This window comes from Eptesicus fuscus, chromosome 16, assembly GCF_027574615.1.
Source record: "Eptesicus fuscus isolate TK198812 chromosome 16, DD_ASM_mEF_20220401, whole genome shotgun sequence".
In the NCBI taxonomy this organism is placed as follows: domain Eukaryota; kingdom Metazoa; phylum Chordata; class Mammalia; order Chiroptera; family Vespertilionidae; genus Eptesicus; species Eptesicus fuscus.
The window spans coordinates 7,866,887-7,885,288 of NC_072488.1; the positions used below are offsets into that span (position 1 = coordinate 7,866,887).

An 18,402-nucleotide genomic window follows, 5' to 3' on the forward strand; every position below is an offset into this window, starting at 1 on the left:
GAATGGCCCACAGTGAGCAATTTCTCTTTGCTGTGGTCTCCTCACAGGATGATTTTCTCCAGATTCTGGTGGGATGGAAGGGCCATTTCAACACCTGTCACAGTAGCTGGGAAGTGGAGGCTGTGTGCTTAAAGGCCCTTTGTCTTCCGTCCCACCTCCGAACGGTGCTCTGAGCGGCGGGCAGGCATTCCCTTGTCCTCAGACACATCTGTCTTTCACAGGCCCAGCTTCTTAGTTGGTGAGATTTGTCCTCATCTCTGACCCCTCTTTTGCACTTGTATCTCCTGTGTCTTTATTTTGGCCTCTGGCTGCTCCAAATCCGCCATCCCAATGGCCCACAAGGCCTGTCTCATTCTGGGGTCCAGCATCAAGAGGCCCAATGCTTGCACACTTAAGGCGTGGCCTCCAAACGCTCATTCTGTAATAAAGCTGATTTGAGGTCTTCATTTGCCTATTCTCATGTCTATTACAAGTTGGTTTGGAATTTTGGTAGGGAAAGAGATGTGTTATTGATTAGATCCCTCCAACTCTACATGAGCTTTGTAAGGATTAAGGAAATGAATCAGTTATCTATGAGTTCCAAACATTTTTTTCTAGGTTTTCATTTGTTGTTTTATGTTTTTCTTCTTTATCTGGGTCAAATTTATCAACCTTGTATTTCAATGACTATTGAGGTCTTGTGTCACGCTGAAAAGGGCCTTTCCTCGTTCTGGATTATAAAATACTAGAGGCCCAGTGCATGAAAATTCATGCACTGGAGTGGGGGTCCCTCAGCCTGGCCTGCCCCTCTCACAGTCTGGGAGCCCTCAGGGGCGGGAGGTGACCCGGCAATCAGGGGAAGGCAACGCCCCCATCACACCTCTGCTGCTGCCACTACTGGCAGTGCAAGCCTCGGCCGGCCCTGGTTACCTGAGCCTCAGGTGGCCCTGGGCGGCTGGGCTCCGGCCCAGGGTGGGTGGGGGGCTGAGAGGACTGGGGGACTCTGGAGACAGGTGCACGACGGGGCTGAGGGGACTGGGCACCGCCAGCTTGTGGCTGTGGGCGCCGCCATCTTTGAGGGCATGGCAGTCAATTAGCATATTCCCTCCTTATTGGCTGTGGGTGTCGTCATCTTTGCAATGGGGCCAGGGTCAATTAGCATATTCCCTCTTTATTAGATAGGCTGTTTTCCTGTGTTTTTTTTCAGGTACAAACCTGCTTTCATTTTTCATGTTCAATCCTTGTGAGTCCTACATGGTACTGCTTGCTACCGGGGTCTGGATAGACCCTGAGGGAGTGGGACTTTGGGAGGTGGCAAAAGGGGGAGGGCTCCGTGTCTGCGCTTGGGTTGGTGCCCTGGTGTGTGCAGTGATGTGGCAGTCGTCAGTGTTGTGAGCAGCCACCGTGGGGAGGAGGGAGAGCTGGGGTAGCCTGCTCTGGGGCCCTGAGGCAGGGGCTTTCCCAGTCCACTCTGGGAGTTGGGTGGCAGTGGGATTGGAGCCCGGACCTCCTAACCACAGGGCTTCTTTTCTCGGCTCTGAGGTCTAAGCCCCACTTGGTTCCAAGTTGAACCAGAAAGCTCAGGGGACAACAGTGTCCCTGGGCCCTCGCTGCACGTCCCCGAGGTCTGCTGCGAGGCCTGGGCCCTGAGGAGCTCAGATGCCGCTCTGGATGCAGGGTCTACGGGATGACCGGGCAACCCAGGCAGGGCTCAGCCATGGCCTCTGAGCGGAAAGTGGTGATTTGCCTCCTCTCTTCTGAGCAAAATCAACAACAGGCTGCAAATGTGGGATCACTTAGAGACAAAGTCTTCCTGCCTCTGGTACTTGTTACTCTCTCGGGTTCCTTTCACATGTTGCAAAGGAACATGCCTCCGGGGAGCTGTGCGTCTCTCCTCAGCCCCACGTGACTCAGCTGCCTGAAGAACAGGTGATGAGCAGCTCAGCGCCTGGCACCTGTCTACCAGCTGTCCCTCCCCTTTCCCACCAGGCCATCCTTGAATAATAAAACATTCCCGAACTTTTTTTGTTTCTCATAATCATAATTAAACACTGAGGAGTTCTTCGGTCCTCCTCTGTTCCTTTTTATAGGAATTAGGTGAGTCTGGATGAGTGCGAGGATGCCTTCTTCTAGGTATTTGGGTGCCGTATATTTAAATTTTATGTAATAAATCTTGTACTATCTCTTGTCCGAGGGATGTGGTTAATGCTCTGTGACCTTTGGTTGATGTTGTTTCCTGGCTGTCTTCCCTACCTGTTGGGTACCACTGATTTCATAGTCTCTAAGCTGGAAGGCACACCCCGCCTGGACTTGTGGGTTCCATTTCCCAGGAAGTCACGATTAGCATAGGCAGTTCTATTCCTTTGTGTAATTGATGACTCCTATGCTCTATCCCAGAGCCACTTGGAAATATTCCTTGGGTGCCCGCTGTTTTGGATTATCCGTGCTTAACTCTTCCATTAACATATGTAGTTAGGAATTTCTCCCACTCTTTTAGTTCAACGGAATCAAAGGGATAAGAGGAAAATGTCAGATTAAGCTGATCCACGATAAGGTGTGAGTAATAATACAGCACTCGAGCCCCGGAGAAATTGGGGAAGGCTATTTCATTGCAGAGAGGGGTCTTACTGACTGAAAGGAAGGGTTCAGTTGTGAAATCACAGCTAGGGGGGCAGAGGAGGGAAGAACTATTGTCGGGGTGGGAGGTGACTGGAGGGAAGGTCTCTTTAAGACCCTCACTCCCCTCTGTTGCCCTAGGACCAATCAATGCAGCACCTACAGGCTGAGTGGAGACGTTCTGAACTGGGCATTTTCAATATTTCCCCTGTTTGGGGAATCTGCTCGGTGCCACCTTCCCACCTCCCGCAGCAGCAGCAGGAGCCCGAGACTTGTTCTTCGTGACCCTGGCTGCTGGGGTTGCAGTTGTCTGACTTCAAGTCAGTCAACCAAATGCATCCATTCAGAACTGAAGCAAGGGATGCCAAGAGGCAGGAGCCATTTAGGATTCTCTCTGGCAGAAGGGGGAAGCCCCCAGCTGGGGTCCAGGTCCTATGCCCAGTGGCAGCAGGGACTGAGATGTGTGTCCAGCCTTGCTGTCGTCGTGTGCAGCCTGTTTCCTGATCCTGCATCTCCAAGTTTCCTGTGGGTTCTGGAAGCTACCTGCTGTCCTTCCTAAAACTCCTCCTTCTGCTTTCCAGAGTCGGCTTCTGTTGTTTGCAACCGTGAATCCTGGGAGGTATCCCTTTCGCTCCCCAAGACCCAAGCGATTTTCCCTGGCAAGAGGTCATGTGCTGATAAAGAGGGAGAGAACAAAGTCCCTGATTTGTGACGTCTGCTGATTTCCATGGTATATGTATTCCCACCACGGTCAACTTTAAAATGTTAACCTTTAAACACACGACTAGTAAGATTCCTGAATATTTAGCAACTAGTGGCCCAGTGCCTGAAATTCGTGCACATTATAAGGGGATTAATTAGAGGGAATAATTTAATATTGCTATTTTCCCTTTCTCTATAATAGAAGTGTCAGAGATGAAAGAAAATTAGTAAAATATATATGAAAACCTTCCTCCTGTCAGAGTCTGGGGCGCACCATGGGACCCAGAGTCAAGTCCCCGCCCACCCACATGTGCCTCAAAATCTTGTGAGACCCAGACCCGGCCACCCCGCCTCCCCACCCCCACATCGGGCTAGATCCAGACCGGGCCAGTCCCACCCTTGTCAAGCTCTGCCAGGCAGGGAGCACAGTCTCAGGTCCCCTGGCCCGACACCAGGATGGGGAGCGTGACCTGAGGTTCCCCAGCCCAGACCGGGGTGGGGGAATGCCTTGAGGTCCCCCGTCAAGCCCCACTGGGTGGGGGGCATGGTCTGAGGTCCCCCATCAAGCCTCGCGAAGTGGGGGGCACAGCCTCAAGTCCCCCAGCCCAGCACCGGGAGAGGGGCACAGCCTCAGGTCCCCCATCAAGCCCCACTGGGCGGTGGGGGGGTGCAGCCTGAGTTCCCCCAACCCAGCACTGGGGGTGCACCTTGAGGTCCCCTGTCAAGCCCCACTGGGTGGGGGTCACAGCCTGAGGTCCCCTGTCAAGCCCAGCCAGGCAGGGGGCTGCAGCCTCAGGTCCCCTGGCCCAGTGCTGGGGTGGGGGCCACGGCCTGAGGTCCCCTGGCCTGGCGCTGGGGCGGGGGGAGCAGCCTGAGTTCCCCTAGCCCAGCACCAGGACGGGAAGCGCACCTTGAGGTCCCCCATCAAGCCCTGCCAGGCGGGGGGCATGGCCTCAGGTCCCCTGGCCTGGCACCAGGGCAGGGGGTGTGGCCTGAGGTCCCCTGTCAAGCCCCATGGGGGTGAGGGAGGGTGTAGCCTCAGGTCCCTGCTGATTGCTCGTTAAGGCTCCTCATGGGAACTTGGCCTCAGCTGTAGGGGCAGCCATCTTTGTGATGGAGTGATGGTCAGTTAGCACATTCCCTCTTTATTAGATAGGATTGGCTGTCAGAAGCCAGGATGGGCCAACTTCGGCACAGCACTGCTGAGTCTTACAACCAAACAGCTGAGCATCTGGGCAGGAAGGAGGCCACCAGGTGTGGCTTTGACAGCCAAGGTAGGGGTTTGCCAGACTCGGACTTGGACTGGGTGGAGCGTAAAGAGGGCGGTGGTGAGCAGTGATGTGTCCTGGATCTGGGGCCGAGAGCTGAGGCAGGAGCCCTTGGGCAGGGCAGAGCCTCTTTCTTCTGTGCATAGAAGAGACACCTGTCTTTGCTTTTACTCTAAACCTTAGCTGACTACTACACAGAATTCTGTGACTTTGGGCCAGCTGCTGCTTCCACCTGGGCCTCAGTTTCTCCCAACAAAAATTGGGGTGTCGCTTGCTATGCTAATATCAGGGAGTGCTTTGTTCAAAGCAGGCGTTCTGTGTCGAGAGTCGTGGTGGGTCAGCCCTGCAGGGACAGCTTAAGACTTCTGGGGCCTCGGCTGAGGGATCCTGTCTCTGGGGAGGCTTCTGGCTTTGCATCTGCCGCATCTGTGTGGTGCATGCCTGGTGTGTGTGCCTGTGTGCGTTGTGTATGATGTGGTGGAACTGGGCCCTGGGGACATCCAGCCCAGGGTGGCTCCAGGCATATGTCTTGGATTACTGGCGCTCAGCGGGTGAGCAGACGGCGGAATCCTGTGTGAGGGGATAGGAAGAGGAATTGAATGTTTAGTAAGTAAAGGATGGACAAAACATGCTACAAGAAATCCGCAAAATGTCACTGGCATGGGCTGGCCTGCTCCCTCTGGCGTGTGTTGACAGCGTTTTGCAAATAGCCTGATTAATCCGTGTCCTCTTGGGACCTAGAAGTTCACAACTGGAGTTTCGGTTTGTTCCTGGGACTCAATGTGCTGTCCAGTTGCAGAGAGAAACAAAAGGGCTCTGCCTGATTTCCTGGCCCCACATCAGAAAAGCCCTGGAAATAGCTCCTGGGCCTTTAAGAGCCACTGGTCTCCACGCACCGGCAAAGCTTGTTTTACTCAGCCGTTCTGGAACACCTGGTGCTCCTGCCCCGCCGGGTCCCAGCCCCCCTTATTGCACAGCCTGTGATCTCGGGCGATGCCACCTGCCCTACCCAAGGGACTAAGTCCACTCATGTGCCTGCTACCTTCCTCGCCTATCGAGGTATTTTCTCAAGATGAAACCCTAAGACGTCTGGATGGCTATTGAGGTCCTCAGTAGCAATGTCTTACGTTTATGGACCACGTGAACCGAAGACTCTCTTTTATGGCAACTGTTTCTCCCCCAAAAGGACTGTTGTTCAGCTCACATTTGCTGGCACCACCAGATCTTTCTGCCACTCTTGCCTCTGGCCTCGCCTGGCACCTGTCAGGTCTTAAAGCTGATGGGTCTGATGCCCGATGGGTTAAAAGGCCAGCTGTCACCACTTGGCCCCAAACAGCTCTCTGCCGCTTGTCTGGCAGGAGTCCTCAGACCCCGAAGCTCCCCACTAGGGTGGGCTCTAAATCTAGTATGACTGGTCCTTAGTATGTTCCCATGTGAGGACACCTGGAGGGATGCCAGACATGCATGCACACAGAATGGAGACCGTGTGAGCACACAGCGAGAAGGTGGCCGTCTACAAGCCAAGGAGGGAGGCCTCAGAAAACACGGAAACTGCCCACACCTTGATCTCAGACTCCCAGGCTCCAGAGCTGTGAGACAACAAATGTTTGATGGGTAAGCCCCCTAGTCCGTGGTATTGGTTATGGCAGCCCAAGCAGGCTAGTTCATTGGGCCAATCACTTCTCCCCAAAGGTACCCAGGGCTTAAGTGCTCCATTCCATCATTTTTCGAACACTCCCTCCCCCTCTGAGATGCAATTCTCCTATCCTTCAGGGCTCTGCCACTTTTCTTTTTTCTTTTCTTATTTTTTGCCCAAAACCAAACCAAAATAAAATAAAATTGCGCCCATCTCTTCGGTCTCCCTTGAGTGAGCCTGCCCTGATGGTCCAGCTGGCACGAGTGGCCCTCACTCTGCACTCCTCCCACCGGTTGGAACTCCAGTTTCGTTTCCCCCTCACTGTGCCTCCTCTATGGTGGGACGGGCACATTCCTCCCTCCTACCGCACGCTGGGTCTCTGTGGATGGAAACGTGTCCTGTGTGCCCGTATCTAGCACAGAGCCCAGCACATAGCAGGTACCCGGTGATCACTTTCTGCATGGCATTAAAATGTCTCTGCACCCACCAGCGGGAGAGGAGATGTGAGCACCTGCTATTTCCCAGCTCTTGGGATGCTGGGACCAAAACCGCAGTCTCTGCTTCGGTTCAGGGAGGGCTGCGTGGAGGAGGCAGCCTCTGCGGTGGGCCTTGAAGGATATGTAGGAGCTGAAGTCATGCCTCTGGGACAGCGAGGGAGCAGGGAGCTACCGTATCTGAGTTTCCGAATAATTTCTCCAGAGTCTGCCTCCATGGCACAGGAACGCTGTGACCTGCACTCAGAGGGAACTCAGTAACCAGGATGCGGACGGAGACAGGCCATAGGCTGTGGGCTCTGCTGCCTGGGGCGGGGGCGGGGGGTTCCTTCCAGTGACCCCAGGGGAGCTGGAAGGCACAGGCGATTGTGGGGCCGCCTAAGCCAGGACCTTCCTCGGGAGTCGGGGGCCGGCGTGGCATCCGTGCCAGACTACCGTGCCCATGTCACCAGCCTTTACGTGGGGTTTGTCAAGCGTGGGGCGTCCATCAAGACGCTCCAGGGCCTCGGGGAGAAGGGCCCCCTGGAAGGGGAGCTTTGACACCCTCCGCTCTGATCTGAACACAGGTTTTTAATTTCCCTGTAATTTGCCCTCTCCCCCGCCCGGGCTGGCTTCCCTGTCATTTCATTTCCTGCAGGATTCTCAGCTTACAGCGGAGGTGAGGGGAGTTGACCTCTCCTTGCCCCAAAGCTGAATAAAATACAGACCAGATTTTTGTGAATAAAAATAGGCTTGAATACCAGCAGCCAGTCACTCTGGCCTCCGCTCAGCTCAGCTGGCCTCCTTCTCTCCCACACACCGGCCTGCAGGTCAGGGCCAGGCTGAGCGGGCGGGGGCCCCTGGGCAGGAGCCCGAGGGCAAGGTGTCAGGCAGGAGGTGAGGGGGCAGGACAGGGCGAGCGAGGCCAGTGTGGGTGGCGTGCAGACAACTTTATCCTCTCCCCTGAGGGACGGCGGTGGGACGGCAGGCTCCGCGCAGGTTGCCCCTGCCAGGAGACCAAGGAGGAACGATCGCAATGTCAACACCTCGTGGGAAAGAAGTTTCCGTCTGGAACGTTTGGGAAAATTCCAAGAGGGAGGCAACTGGAGCCCCTACCAGCAGAGGGGAAGGGATTGTGGCTTCAGAGCCAGACAGACCGCGCGTCTGTCTGCTCCTGGCTCTCCTGTGCTCGGTGGTGTGATCTTAGTCAGGGAACTTAATCTGTGCGAACCCCAGTTTCCTCATCTGTAATGTGGAGACAGGAATCCCGTAGGTTCTGTAGGTGGGCCATGAGAATGACATATAGCAGCCGGTGGGAAGTTCTCGGGACATGCAAGGTGAACCCTGACCCACCTGTGTCTGGTCACTGAGGTCTGACTTGGAGGTCAGAGGGCCGTGGGTGGGTGGCAATCCCTCCCCATTAAGGGCAGCCCCGGCCCTGGGCCTCCGCAGAGCCTGATGTTTCCGGGTTTCTTTAGAGTTTGGGCTCTGTTTCCCGCTGGAAGGAAAGCCCTTGAGAGCAGGGGCCCTGCACCCACCCCTCCTGGCACAGAGCGGGCACTGGATTACGAGTTATTGGGTAAATGGATGCAAAAATGACAGCTATTACTTTTACCGCGTCAGGGTAACTTTTTAACATATTAATTTGTTTTTATCTCCATAAATTAGCATTTTGATTTATGCGCTTTCCTCCGTTTTCCATCCCGTTTGAAGCGGTTGCCAGGCTGTGGGCTTCCTTGCCTCCGGGGAGATTTGTGGCTAAAAGCAGAAGTTGTCTGGACAGGCGCTCCTTCCTGGATCTCGTTTCCAAAAAGTCTAAAACCATTGAAAAGATTAGTGTCTGGAGGGCTTGGGGAGAGAGACCAAGAGGGAGGAAGGGAGGGAGGGAAGAGGAGAGACAGATCTAGAAGGAGATAGAGAGGAAGAGGGAGGCAAAGGGAGAAGGAAGGGGAAAAGATACAGAGAGAGATAGAGAGGCAGAGATATTCTGGAAGAAACTTAAAAAAAAAAATAAGAGGAGCACCCCATTATCACCCCAAGTCCAGAAGGAGATCTCTGGAGCCTGAATGAGGCAGGAGGAAGCTCTGGGATCTGGGAGTAGCCATGGAGGCTCCCATGCCCCCTGCTATAGCACCCTAAGGAGGCGGTCAACACCCAACAGGTGGCAGTGAGGTGCCCGAGGGAGGCAGGGTTCCCAGTGCCAGCCATGACACCTGAGCAGCAGCGTGGGCCACTGTGATGGGTGACTGGGCGAAGCTGGCCAGGGCTCTGCCACCTGAGGCTACTTACACCCCTGGAGACAGCACAGCCCCAGTCCGGCTGAAGGTCAGTGTGGCTGAGTCCAAGCTCAACTGCTCCCCTTCCTCCATACTATTATTGAGTCGCCGAGTCCTTTGAAGGGTGCGCTGGTGCACCCCATGCCCATGCTTGGAGAAAGGGTTTGGTAGGTGTGATCAGTGTCATCCCTGGTCCTAGACACAGCGGGAACGTGCCACCCACACACTCACCGTCACACCTGGTCTCTGCTCGGACCAGGGCTTCATACGTGGCAAAGGTCAGAGGCAGACTGTGTCCGGTATACCACAAAGGCCACACTGCTTGTGTTACAACACAATTCAATCCAGTAGGACACTTGGTATGTAGATGAGGTGTCCTATCTGCCACCTTTCATGGCTCCCTCTCTAGGGCTTTGCAATCCAGGAGCACGGACAAGCAGGGCACTTCAGATGTGAGCAGTTGCCCTCACGTTGGCTTCTTGCCCAGGGCCAGGCATTCCTTAGAGGGAGGCCAGTCCTCTGTCTGCGGCAGGCCTGCTCTGCCCTGAGCTTCCGGGGCAGGCTCAGGCCCTGATATGTCTTGTCCGTGTCTCCAACGGCAACCGTGCTCCTGGGCTCTATGTGGTGTTGAGGTTCCATCCTCCCTCCAACCTTAGAATTGAACTCCATCCAGGCAGGCCACTTCCCTCTGTCCTCAAAGAACCAGCTTCCAGTTCCTTCCCCGCTAAGACACTGTCATGCTTGTGTCACCTGATGCTGTCTCCTCTTGCTCTGAGACACGGAAGAGATGTTACGAGAGTACAGGCTCCAACGTCAGTGACCAAAATCGGTATCAGCTTCCTGTTGCTGCTGTAACACATCACGCTTGGTGCCTTAAACAACACAATTTGGTGCCTTGTTCCCTGTAGAAGTTTGACACCAGGCTAACAGAAGGTGTCAGCGGGGCTGTGTCGTGTTCGGAGCCTCTAGGGGAGAGTGCCTTTTCTACATCCGGAGGCCACCTGCGTTCCTTGGCTCATGGCCCCTTCCTCCAATGTCAAAGCCAGCAGGGTAGCCTTCCTTTGCCCTGCTCACAAGGACATTCTGTTTGAATAACAGGTGAGCCAACAAATGCAGCCTTACCTGTACATGAAGGGTAGGCTCAGGGAGGGAGCAGGGAGAGAGCAGGGCATGAGGCCCTCTGAGGGGTGTTACCCAAGCCAATGCTGGGCTTAACTCCTCCACTGGATGGGGACAGTGGAAACCCTGAAGGCAGAGACTGGGTCTAACTCATCCTCTTCCTTCCCTTCAAGCTAAGTTCACTGCTTTGCACCATGTGGACACCCAATAAATATCACTTACAATGAACTGACTCAATTCTTGCAAAGTCATTTTTCTCTCCGGGGCCATGGCTGCTGAGCTGTGATGTGATGGGATTCAGGGACTGAGCCACCATCCTCAGGGCTGAGCCCTGGCCCGGACTTCCTTTATTGCGATGCATTTCCTCCATCAGAGGCGAATACCAGGATTGAAGCTGGGAGCTCTACGTCCAGTCATGGGGCGCCACCAGGAGCCCCCCAACCCTCCAGCCAGCAGGGAACTGGATTTGAGCACTGCCCTTGGGTTCAAGCAGGACTCCAGGATCCCTTGGGGACTGAGCAGTGATAGATGTCTCCTCCTTTCAATACCTTCATGAAATAACACACTGAGAGCAAAGGGATGAAATTGAGCAAGTGAAATACTTGGCAGAGTGTCAGGAAGGACTTTCGGGGCAGATCTATTAGTTGTGCCCCAGGGGGAGGGGGCTGCTGCCTGAGTCTGGGGGCTGGGGCGGGGGAGGCTGCAGGAGGGAGCATCCTGGGGGCTCTGCCTCTGGGCCTCAGGTCTGAGTCTGGCTTCTGGTCAAAAACCGTGCCTTGGGGCTCCCACCTGGTAGGGCCCCTGGGCTGTGACCATCTTCTGCCCTCTAGCCTCAGATGGTTCTCCTTCATTCCTACCTTTGTTGTCTTCACAAAGAGTTTCAGAATGGGGACCCTCCAAGGGTTCTAGGACCCACAGACTGCGGGGGAAGGCTGATCACAGGGATCTCTGAAGCCAGAAACCACCTCCTAATGGGGCAGGCTACGGACAGAGCTGGACTCTTAGGGGTGACGGTGACTATGTTTGTGGAGAGAATGAATGAAGGAATGGCATAGAAGCTGGATGGTGAATCGAGGTGCTCCCCTGGGCCATTATCTCCCTCTTAGACTGGAGAAGCTCAGCATCCTAGCTCCACCTGAGCTCATGCAGGACCAGGAAGTACAGGGGCAGCAACACATTCGACTAGACCCATGGTCGGCAAACTGCGGCTCGCGAGCCACATGAGGCTCTTTGGCCCCTTGAGTGTGGCTCTTCCACAAAATACCACGTGCGGGTGCGCACATACAGTGCGATTGAAACTTCGTGGCCCATGTGCAGAAGTAGGTTTTCAGCTCTCAAAAGAAATTTCAATTGTTGTACTGTTGATATTTGGCTCTGTTGACTAATGAGTTTGCCGACCACTGGACTAGACTATCCTCCATTCTTTGAAGGACCAATCTCCAGGCCACCATTCAAACCAGGCTGGCAACCAATTAGTGCAACGTGGAATCAATTCAGTGCATGGAGACCCACCCAGCATGAAAAGAAAAGATATAGAATCAAGTACAATGGAAAATATCAAATTATACCTCAGGAATAAGGGTGTTACTTTGTGGAGAATGTGCTTTCCTTCCCTTCAAGCTAAGTTCACTGCTTTGCACCATGTAGACACTTTTGTGCATGATATATAGTCTGTTACATGTGGGTTGCAATGTGAAATGCCTTTAACCGGAGTCAAGGTAAACAAGGTTAGAGCATAAGACTCGGGGGAATCCTATGCTGCCGCTCTGACCAGGCAACTCATTTACTATAAATAAAGATACAAAAGCCACCCAAAAGGTTCATTTTCTAAGTCATTGGGGGAAAGTGGAGGCTCATTGGCTGGGAGTTGGGAGGCCGGGGTTCTGAGCCTGGATCTGTGGAGTATTAATTGTGAATCTTGGGTGCATTGCTAACCCTTCTTGTGACCTCAGTTTTCCCCTCTTCAATTGGGAGGTTCCATTGTGTCTGTGTGCACTGCTGCCCTCTGGTGGTAAGCTCTGTAACTGACTTCCAATTTGGGTTTGTTGATGGGCACCTGGCTGTCCAGATTCTAGGTTTCCTTGTGAGAAGGGGCCACATGAGCCTCACTGCCAGGTGGAGTGTATAGCACCCCAGGTATGTTGCGAGGTCTTTGCAAATACCCTTCCTGGAGTAATGCTCTCGTGTGATGAGTATTGACCTTTCACTCAAAGATCCATTTGTCAATGAATATTGAGTAACCCCTTCACAGTGTATGAAATTCGGCTGCAGGGACTTCAGGTCATGGCATTAAAGGTAGCAACCTTCTCCAGCCTCGTCAGCTGCTGGATTTCCAGTGTAGGAGTTCATTGTGGGGACACTGCCTGGCATTGCCAGGTTGAAGGTCAATACTTCTGGTGTGGCAGCTGTGAGGCCCCCAGTCCGAAGATGGTAACGTTTCTTCTTGACCTTTGCCCAGTGGCGTCATAACCAAACATCAGAAATGCTGATCGGGTTCCAAGGGCCGAGGCTTCCTCTCAGGGGACCCACCTTGCAGATACAGGTATGATGAGATCCACCTGCTTTGGGGGACTCAGCTGGATGCCAGGCACCTGGATGCATCTTGTGGGACTAACAGTGGTTTTTCTTTTGTTTGTTTTTGTTTTGTAAAATATATTTTATTGATTTTTACAGAGAGGAAGGGAGAGAGATAGAGAGTTAGAAACATCGATGAGAGAGAAACATGATTAGCTGCCTCCTGCACACCCCCTACTGGGGCTGTGCCCGCAACCAAGGTACATGCCCTTGACCGGAATTGAACCTGGGACCCTTCAGTCTACAGGCCAACACTCCATCCATGAGCCAAACCGGTTAGGGCTAACAGTGGTTTTTGAAGGTGCTGATGATGAGATGAGATGTTTGGGACATAGAACTTATATGTCTCACCGCTTTCCTCAACCTCTTTTCGATGCGATCAGTACCCATTTGCATCTCCAGTTAATGCTCTAATTAAACTCCTGTCAGTTTTTGACTCAACCTGTTGCAAGAAAAGTGATTTTCAAAAGAAATTTCTTCAACAGCCTGCTGCATTGTTCTGAGATTTATTTCTAGTACATTAAAAGAAGACTGAATGTTCCCAGCATTGACCGTGGATTGAAAAAGGTCAGTTGTCTGCAGGAATAATGCATTGTCAAACCCTCAAAGCAAATACCAGGGACCATTGCATCCAATAGGTGCTTAATAATTGTTCAGCAAAAGTTTGCCTGGACAAACGAATAGGTGGAACCTCAGAGATGACTGCAGATGAAGCTCCTGCGCTATGAGGGCACAGTGCTGCGTGAACCCACTGTTACATGACAGGACAGCGCTGCATGGAGCCAAGTCAGGGTATTGAATCGAAGAGGTTGAAAGACCCAAGTAAACATTCGGCAAAACGGTGTCAAAGCACTCTTTAAAACAATCACAGATTATTGAGCTGCTATCTCAGGGGGCCCGAAACAGGAGTGTTTTATTTTTAAACAATTCACTTCCTTTCCGACTTCAGGAATCCCCAAGATGGTTTGGTTTTGAGGACATTACCAGTCAACCGCAGCCAAGAAGCGATTAGCAGATGCCTGCTCCTTAGACATGGGTCTGCCTTCTGGGCTGAGTTCAAAGCAGAGTTCTTAGCTTAATAATAAGACGGGATTAGTTTTCCTTTCAAACTTCCCATGCGGGAACCATTCTGGGGAAAACACGGAAATATCCATGGAAGTTTGGGGGCACAAGTGAAGACTTGGAGAAAACGTTAAATGCCTCCTGAAGCTCTTGTCTACATCCTCTCGGAAGGAACCTTGGAGAAAAATGTCCCCTCTTCTTCTCTTGATGGGGATGGTGGCTGTTCCTATTGGGTCAAAAAAGCAGGGGCCTTACTCCCCCCAACCTCCACGCAATGTGCTGAAGGCGGTTCCCGTGCTTGTGGAACCGGGAGGAGGAGAGAGCAGCTTTCCCTAGCATCTATCGCCACGTCCGCTGACGGATCGGACTAAAGGTTAGGAAGAAATACTAGAGATCTACAAAGAAATTTAGAGCCGCAATGGACAAGCACTGCTGGAGAAGACTTTAGCCAAGATTTGGATAAATATTTTATTCCAATGGCATATATTAATTTTAACACATATGAAAAAGATATACAACTAATATATGTGAATATTTGAAGGAAAGACTAAAGAAGCCATTTAAGTAAAAAAGAGAGAAAGAAAGGAAGGAAGGGAAAAAAAAGCATGTTAATTAAAACAACAACTCTAAAATAGCCCAGCAGGTGTGGCTCAGTGGTTAAGCGTCGACCCATGGACCAGGAGTCCATTCCTCCGGCTTTATCCTGAAGGAGACGCAGATTCCAGGTTGGGGCACATGTCCGGGTTGTGGGCTCGATCCCCAGTGGGGGTGTGCAGGAGTCAGCCAATTGATGTTTCTCTCTCATTGATATTTCTACCTCTCTACCCGCCCCCCCTCAAATCAATAAAAACATAAAAAAAAAACTAAAATAGTAAAAACTGTGGTGCTGGAACTTCAACAGTGAAGTCTGGGAACAGATCTGAAGGGAGCATGAATTTGCTGTCCTCACAGAGGCCATGTTCAGAGGCCCTTGTATTCTGGAGTACCATTGGGGACACAAACTTGGCACCTACTTGGGGGAAGGCTCAGGTAATGTGGCTGTGTTGGAGGAAGCATCAAGGGCATGGCTGCTCTCTTCAGTTGTGGGGAACATAGTGACTCCAGGATCTTTCTAGTCAAGTCCCTGTGAGTCCACCATGAAGATCCACACATATGAAAAAGATATACAACAGGCGGTGAGTGTGCTCAGGAGAGTGGAACTTCTCTCAGACCGAGACTCGTCTTCAGAGGGAAGCCCATAGCTCCAAAGCCTTCCCCTCCCCTCACCTGTCAGGGACATCATTGCCTAGCCCTGAGAGAACCTTCCACCAGGGCCATCGCACCTCACAGTGGCTCTGAGCAGAGGACAAGCTAACAGGTGTCTTCACAGACTCAGGCTCCCCCACTACCCGGAGAAGCAGGCTAGCCTGTGAGCCCCCACTGTGTCTCCTTCAGGATGAAGCCAGGGGAGTGGGCTCAGCCTTGACTCACTTTCCTGAGTCTTGCCGATAAAGGAGTGTCCTGGGAGCACACACAAGGGGACAGCTTAACCGACGAGGCCCTTTTTGTGCGCAACTTCATCTTGACTAGAGAATCCACTCCTGGGCCTGGCCTGGCTCAGGGCTCTGGCTCTCAGAGTAGGAACTCGGAAAGTGCCCAGAGCTGGTGCTGGGGATGCCATTTGGTGGTCTGGGACTTGCTGATTGCTTTCTCTGTCACAAAGCCTTTGATTTCCACCGGCTCATGTGTACACATGTGGGTATTCCTGGTGGCCTGACCATTGAGCATAATTAAAAGAAATGATTGGCTTTCTCTTGATGCAAACATCTGGTTTTACTTGAAACAAGATGACTTAGCTGTTTCAGAAACATTCTTGTAACCCTGGATTCACATTTTCTTCTTAAAATATATATTTTCTCTGTTAGGGCAGCATGTTAATGTAAACACTCCGGGTAACTGACAACCGACAGTTTCAGAAGTATGTGGGGCTCCAAGCACCGGAGGAACCGCAAGAATGATTGCGTTTTTGATTTGATCACTGGAAATCTGTTTCAACAGTCACTCTGATTTAAACAATTACTCTGATTTATACTCCAAACGCTGTAATTTGCAGAAAATGTAACCATGTGAGGACATTTTTGTAGAGTATGTCTTGGCAACTTTGTTTTGTTGTGATGTCATTCCCTTCGGCTTCAAGGGAGCACTGAGGGACCCGGAGAAGGAAAACAGGGTTCTCTCGGATGGGCTTCCCTGACCGCCAGGGGAAATGTTGTCAAATCTGACCAGCCCCCAGGGCCAGCTCTGCAGGGCTAAGAATGCCATCCGGGAGAGAAACGAGACCCAAAGTTTCCCAAAGATCAGAGAATTAAGGACCAGGAGAGGGGTGGCTGGTTGAGTCATCACCTCGCTGCCTACAGTTAAGAAAAGCAGTGGGCAGCCTGCTCTGGTACCACGGTCATTCTTCAAAGCCCAAGTTGGCGAAGTTGGAGGACTGATAGAGAGCATGAGGTTTAATCCCTTCATAGCCTGGAAAGGAAGATCCAGAGAGGTCAGAACACTGCCCAGGTTCTAGAGCAAGTGCCAAAGCCAAGGCCAGGGCCAGGTGCCTGGGTTTCTGATTTATTGCGCCATTGAAAGGTAGGCATGGGACTTCAAGTTGGTCTCATTTTATGTACAGAGAATGTGTCTCAATAAAATGAGAATACAAAATCATAAATTAAAGAAAAGTAGGCAGTCCATGTTTTGTAGGGTGTAGCTGAAGGGCATTAGTGTTCAAATATTAACTATTTATACCTCCCACTGCCCCACCACCAGCTCCCCATCCAATGACCCCAGTTGGGTCAGTGCTGCTGGGCATAGCCTTGGAGGGCAGGTCCGTGTGCCCTGGCTCTGTCTGCTGCTTTGGTGGTAGCTCAACTGCCACAGGCATTGAAGGGTGCTTCTTACACGAGCTAGCATTGTGCCTGTGGTTTATCAATTAAGTTTCCTTTGGTGTGGTTGCTGCCATGTTGGTCCAAAAGAGGACTCTGAAGAGAAATGAACCCAGAGTTCCAGTTGGGAAATAGGATAAAAGACCCATCCTTCTGTTTTTCCCCTCCAATTGTCCAATATATAGGGTCCCCCAAAACTGTATTCACACACTTTGAATAATTATAAAGGTAATGTTTATTAAAATATATTTCATTTTCAAAATTGAGCTATCAGCTGTTAACATGTGTATACAGTTTTGGGGGACACCCTGTATTGGAGCCTCCCATCTCACCTTCTGTGTGTTCTCCCTCCTCCTAATCCCTCAGAATGGGAAGGTTTAAACTTCTATCTTTTTCTTCCACAGCCAATCTCTTGGCCAGTCTACACTACAGAAAAAATTCTATATTCTGAATTTCTTCAATTGATGGGCGGCTTCCTCTCAAATGTATACTCACCTCTTCCCTGGATCTCTACCCAGAACTCCAGATTTGCATATCTGATTGCCTTCTTCACACTTGGATGTCTGAAAAACAACAACATCTTAACATTAACATAGTCAATCCCAGAAATATTTGTCTGTGCTGCACCCCCTCCCCAACATCTATCTTGGTGAACAACACTGCTGTCAACTCAGTTGCCCAGGCCAGAATTTTAAGTCACTTTGACTCTTTTTTCTCTTACACCCCACAGCCAATCCATCAACAAATTCCATTGGCTGTACCTTCAAAGTAGATCTTGGACCCCAAACACTTCGCACCATCTCCACTGTTACTATAGGTACCTGAGCTACCATCTCTGTCCCTTGGACCACAGCCACAGCCTCCTAACTGGGAATCCTGCTTCAATTAGTGTCCACATGGAATAGAGGTTCTCATCTGGGGGTGATTTTGTCCCCCAGTGGACATGTGGCAATCTTGGAAAAAATTATTGGGTTGTCTGTACTGGGAGGGTTGTGCTTTGGCATGTAGTGGATAGAAGCTAGGGATGCTGCTAAAAATTCTAGCAGACACAGGACAATCCAGAACAAAGAATGGCCTGTCCCAAAATGTTGAGAAATACTGCCATAGATTGATTCTCCTAACACAGTAGTCAGAGTGATCTTTCTAAAGTGTAAATTAGATCACATCACTCCCAGAATAAAAACCAGATTGTTTTCTGGTGCAATAAGAATAGAATTTGAATTATTTATTCTAGTCTTCAAGGCCCCATAGAACTGACTCTCTGTAAACCTCTCCTATTCCCTAGTTCTCCATTCTGCTCATTCACAACAATCCAGCAGCAATGATCCTTTGTCTTTCTCTCCAGTTTTCTAAACTTGTTCCTGTCTCAGGACTTTGGCCTTGCTGTTACTTCTGCTTGGAACAGTGTTCTCTAGACCTCTGCTTGGCTGTTATCTACTGACTCAGGTCTCAGATGAAATGTCATCATGTCAGTGAGTCTTTCCTGACCTCCGTAACTAACACAGGACCTTCTGAACACCCGGGTAAAACTCACACACACACATACACACGCACACACACACACACACACACATCACACACATCACATCACCCAACTTTATCTTCTTCATAGCACTGCCAATCCCTAATCTTGTCCTTTGTTTGTTCATTTATCCTCTCTCCCTTTCCTCTAAGTTTCTGGAGGATAACACAATTCTTCTGGAACAGGGCAGAGAAGGGGCTCAGTAAATACTGCTCCCCCGACTCCCCACTGCCTGCCTGATGGTTAATGTGGTGAATAGAAGCTGG

At 51.4% G+C, this 18,402-nt stretch overlaps 1 long non-coding RNA gene across 1 annotated transcript; it reads right to left on the bottom strand.

The window, feature by feature from the left end:
• Positions 1-8,299: 8,299 nt before the first annotated feature.
• On the bottom strand, positions 8,300-10,371 carry LOC114230233 (uncharacterized). The gene is made up of 3 exons (XR_003616088.2): positions 10,292-10,371; positions 8,964-9,721; positions 8,300-8,489 (listed from the first exon to the last, which is right to left on the bottom strand). It is a non-coding gene; the product is annotated as an uncharacterized LOC114230233 (long non-coding RNA).
• Between the last annotated feature and the right edge of the window lie 8,031 nt (positions 10,372-18,402).